The sequence below is a fragment of the Propithecus coquereli genome, unplaced genomic scaffold (genome assembly GCF_000956105.1).
Source record: "Propithecus coquereli isolate 6110/MARCELLA unplaced genomic scaffold, Pcoq_1.0 Scaffold44, whole genome shotgun sequence".
NCBI classification, from domain to species: Eukaryota; Metazoa; Chordata; class Mammalia; order Primates; family Indriidae; genus Propithecus; species Propithecus coquereli.
The window spans coordinates 9,054,979-9,060,380 of NW_012150174.1; the positions used below are offsets into that span (position 1 = coordinate 9,054,979).

Genomic DNA, 5,402 nt, shown 5'->3' on the forward strand with positions numbered 1-5,402 from the left:
GCCACTTGGGCACAGCCCACTCCTTGGCCTTTGCCGCCACCTCTCCGTTCTCAGATGGCCATTGGGGATCGAACGTCCACACGAGTAGCGAAGCCTGAGTCGGTAGGGGTTCTAGAGAGGAACTTTCCGGCACCGTCTCCAGGCAACGCGGCGGGGGCGGGGCTTGCGTCACTGAGGTGCGACCGGGTCACGGAGAGAGCAGCGGCCGCTTGCGGCTCTGAGCGGCTGGCGGAAGCGGTGCTGGTGCCGCCGGGTGGGCGATGCCTTGAGCCTCGGGTGAGCTCCGCAGCGCTGTCCTTTCGCTGTTTCCCTTCCTAGTAGCTCTCCGACCCCGGGGCTGGGAGTAGAAGCCCCGACTAGGCCTCGGCTACCAGGCCGGCTTCAGAGGGGAGATAGGCCCGGCCCTGCCGCCCTTTCCAGGCCTCGGCTTAGGGCTCAGGACTCGCTTGGGAGGGGCCCTTCTGTGGGCTTCCGTCCCCCCAGCCTGGCGGTTTCCAGTTACCCGGGGTGGAGGTGGCCTGTCTCGCTTTTGGGGTAGTTCTGGGAGACCTGGAGAGTTTTTCCTTCTCGAGCCCAGAACGGTTTTTTGAATATTGCCGCCGGCGCAGTCAGTCGGCCACGGGAATTAGCTGTTGGCTAAAAGTCCAGGTGCGCTTGAGGAGGGGCCGAGGCGTTGAAGGAAGAGCTAACGCGAAGGTGGCCTGCGACGTTGCGTCCCCACGGTGCTGGACGCTCCAGTCAAGAAAATCTGTGCCTGGGACGACAGCTCAGAAATGGCTAAGTCAATCTACTTAGCCAGCCCCACATTTCTGAATTAGCCTAGGCTGCTACCCTCCCAAATCCCTTTTCCTTGTCAAAAACCAGCTGCTACCTTGAGACCTGGCTGAGGGGGGAAAAAAAGTTTTCTTGCTACTAATAAGTGTATTGATTACACAGAAGGAACAGAGGAGCCTTCTTTGTTAGCTTTGGAAGTTATTCCTTCAGTTGTCTCGTATTACAAAATGTGGATTTACGATTATTATTGAAATTAATCCCCAGCCCCCTTGTTAATATGGCAGTATACTTCTGTATTCCTACCCTGCCCTTTTTCACGGTGCCAAATGATTTAGGTCTTTGCTCTGTCGTATTTATAAAGTTGCCGGAACACTTTCAATTGTTTATAACTCTTACATCTTCAGCACAAAGTTACTCGTTTTCACTCCCCTCTGCCTATTCTTCTTGCTATGAATTGAGCTCCAGTCATTCAGAATTTTGTCTGGGGCATGAGCTGCCACGGACCAACCATCTTAACTTCGTCGCTTCTATATTGAAGTCACCCCTCTGAGAAGTGATGCTTCCTGAATTCAGAACTCAAAAATAGTATAGTTTTCTCCTTTCAAGTTGTCTAGCTTCAGTTTCTAAATATTTTTCTCCAGAACATAGTTGTATTTTTCAAAAATATGTTAATTCTTTGTCATTTGGTGTGAGTTTTATATTTAATGAGTGTAGCCTGGTGCTTCTTGGTTCATGGCTAAATACTAACACATTCCTTCCCCTTCCCCTTCCCCTCCCAGAAAGGCAAGGAAGGTCCAGAGAGAATTCTAGTGTATTTTTTCCAAGTATGAAATGTATTTAGTAAACACACTGGTACTGTTAGAAATCCATATTTTTAATCTCCTAGTACTCTATCCTTTTGTAGTTTTTCTTTCTGTAATTTTTTTTTCTAATTAAAGTCTTTAAGCCCAGAACAAGCATTCCAGACTCTATAGTGACTCTGACTGGCCTAATTGTTTCACTATGTATCTGTTACAACTGTTAATGTCTTGTTTTGAAAAATACCTGATATCTGCTTACAGATCTAGAGTTTGAGTAAGCAGTGAGTAATAAAGTAAATAGTATCCTTAGGGATCTAGTCAGTGGCACTTGGTATTTATTGCCTGTGTTAAAGTTGACAAAACAGTCAATGATTATTTCAATTCAGTATTTCTAAGTGAAGATGATGCAGAATTTGATGGAGAACAGGTTTCAGGGGGGTTTTCTAAATACTACAGTACAGTACTTGTCATTTAGTCTTCTTGTTGCACTTTCAGAATTTTCAATTTTGCTTTAATCCTTTTATGAATGGATTATGGTTTAGGTTTTTAGGTATTCTTTTGTATGTTTTATTCGTTTGGGGGGGTTTTGCTAATTACCCATGGTGTGATTTTTATATTTGTATAAGGAATATTTGAATTGCAACAATTCATTTGTTAGTAAAAAGTGATCAATTGTACCACCCACTAGAGAATGTGGCATTTTTGGAATCCTTGATGTTCTTGTGAGTTTCAAAATAATAGTTCTTTATTTAGAAAATCCTTCAAATGCTTTTTAAAAGCACATTTTTATCTTGCTAAAAAGGAGTGTGTTATAGGTGGCACAAGAGTATGAGAGCCACTAGTTCTTTGAGAAATCTTGACCAGAGATTTTTTTGCTGAATTTTATGCCAGTGGTTTACAAATTATGTTCCTATTGCAATACTGTTCCATGATCTAGAGAGGTATTTTGTTAATATCAAATAACGAATGTTTCCCAATTTATATAAGCATTAATTTAATGATAAGTTTTCACAATTTTACATTTTTCTTTTGTTTATATTTTTAACTTCTGCTTCTCTCCAAGTTAGTACTAATAGATAACTGAAAAAATTAACAAAAATCAAAAGAATACTAAAGACTGTCCACAATATTTACTACATTCATTCCGTAAACATTGTGTGCCTGTATATCTGCCAGAAGAGAGACTACAGCTGCTCTCCTCAAGAAGTTCACAGAGAGGGACGGTCAAATGACTTAACAGATGTTATAAGCTATGACAGAAGGATGTGCAGTCACCAAACAAGGACACTGAAAAAAATGTGGCCGGTGGCTAGAGGATGGCCTCAAAAGTTTTTATGAACATGCATTCTTTACTTGTGGTTTTATGTTGTATAGATCACAGTCATATTTTTATTTATTTTAACATCCACATAGTGGTGGATGTTAATATTTATCAATATTTTATGGTTTTCAAAATAAACTGTAAATTCCAGCCCCTCCCTCCTGAGCCAGGTTGAGAACCCACTGTTCAGGTGCTCTTGGGTAGTCTCTAGATTAGGGGTGGGGAACCTTTTCATGTTTGAAGGCCGGATAATTTAGCTGTAATCAAATAAGGCTGCATTCAAGAAACTTCAATTAGATATACTTAAAAACGTAAATTATTTTGTAAAAATCTAACTACTGTGTACTTAATAATTTCAAAAAATGAGAACCATTTGTTAAAGTTAACCTTTTAATAACTTTGTTATGTCTGCTTTTTGTTGGAAAGCATTTGAATATTTGGTTGCAGCATGGAGGTCTGCGGTTTCACTTGATCCTCTAGATGGGTATCAGTCATTTGTGACCTTAAGCTTAGGCGTCTTGATTTGGGTTAGGGAGGAGAATATAGATTCACAGCAGTAAGTGGTTGAAAAGCAAGAAAGCATATTTCAGGCATGTCACCAAATGTGTGGGTATTCTGCATTTTTCTGTATTTCAATTGGATCTTTCTTAGCATCAAACAATGACTTTAAAGTGTCATCTACTGAGAGCTCAATCAATTACATGTGTAGTTCTTTAGGTGCCTTTGTGATAATCAACCAGGTGAGGCTGAAATACTAATTTGAGCATGATGTCATGATTCTCAAAGTCTGTGAACCTTTCATTGTATTCTGCAATTAATACGTCTGTAACAGCTGCCTATTCTTCAAGTGGTTTGCATATATTATCCTGCTCATCAGTGACCTTTGTTAACTGGGAAAAATGTTCATCTGAAATTTCCTTTTGAAGAAGAAGTGTTTTGAAAAAAGCTTTTTTCAAAATGCTTGGATTTTTTGCCACATTTCATATATAGACTTAGTTTTACCCTGCAAAGAAATATTGAAGCCATTTTGATTTGACATGATATCACATAGAAATGCTACATTCCTGTAGAAATCTTCTTTCAATAAGTCACATGGCTGATTCTAATCTTCATAAAATTTAACTATCTGTTCTCCCAGAGATAAAATTTTGGCGAAAGCTTGTCCCTGCGATAGCCAACACACTTTAGAATGATATGGCAAATCCACACAATACCTCATTGTTCAAGTTTAGCATGTTATGAAACCAATGATGCCCTGGTGCATTTGGAGGAATATAGTTGACAATACTTATAACTTGTTGCAAAGTGTCACTTAAAATAGTATCTTTAGCACAGAAATTTTGCCGATGCAAGATACAATGAAAATGAATGACAGTATCTGAATCTGTTAATTTTTTTTTTTTTTTTTTTTTTTACCTGTGCAATAAACCCTTCATGTTTTCCTGCCATGGAAGTTGCACCATCTGTACATACATTCACTAAATTTACCAAATTCAGTTCAACTTCATGATATTTATCCAGAAAGTTGTTGAAGATATCTATTCCCCATGTTGTGTTCGTAAGAGTGCCCAAAGCCAGCAACTCTTCGTAGCAAAGAAATCTTCTGTTATCACCCCAATGAAGTATAAAACCTGTGCTGAGTCAGTAGTATCAGTTGATTCATCCAAAGTGATCGAATAACATATATTTACCTTTTGAAGTATTGCATGAAGTTGTTAAGTTGAAGGCTAATTCATGCTGCTAATCTGTTATGGTTCTCCTTGAAAGATGCAGTTGTTTGTACTTTGAAACGTTATCAGGGTCTATAAGCATCCTATGACTTCTGCAGTGCATTCTTTCACAATATCTACATCATTGAATGGCTTCCCTTTTTCCCTGAGTATATGAGCTGCTTTATAAGTTGCTTCAGTGGCATTATTTCCAGATTTCATTGCTGCTTCAAAGAATTGTCTTTGCTTTTGCTTTTCATCTTTTAATTTCTGCAATACAACCTTATGTGCCTCTCCCTCTAATTTAAAATATTTGTGGTCCTTATGAGTGTTACAGTGCTGATGAGCATTGAATTTCTGTTGATATTTCTTTAGCAGAAACAAGATAATATTGCAAGTTCCAATCCTCATTAAAAAATCTGTTTTCTTCCTTCGGTATTCTCTTAGTCTTCTTTGACATGATGGGTAGTTAAGCAGGTAAAATTTTTAAAAAACTGTCAGGCTGTGCAACAATTCACAAATTTACCTCAAACAGAAACACAATGCACCATTGTCAAAAGCTGATAACAGACTAGGATACTTGACCCCCATAAACCCTCGCCAGCCGGTGTCATGCAGTAGTGGCACCAGTCGGGGAAGGGAGGGGTTAGAACTAAATCATGAGCATAGCAGCTGTCAATTTAGCCCTTATGGCTTACTTATGTTCTAATTATGCCAGTCAATCTGGGAGGATTATTTTGTTGAAACTTATTTTTATTCTTTGATATTTTAAATACATTCATTTTAAAAATAAAAATA

General features: G+C 39.2%; 1 protein-coding gene across 1 annotated transcript in view; it reads left to right on the forward strand.

The window, feature by feature from the left end:
- The first annotated feature begins 224 nt into the window (after window positions 1-224).
- RNF141 (ring finger protein 141) overlaps window positions 225-5,402 on the forward strand; it is a 55,282-nt gene continuing 50,104 nt past the window's right edge. Inside the window, exon 1 of the mRNA XM_012654421.1 lies at window positions 225-276. The gene's annotated coding sequence lies outside the window, so the exon portion shown is untranslated. The remainder of the gene's footprint in view (window positions 277-5,402) is intronic.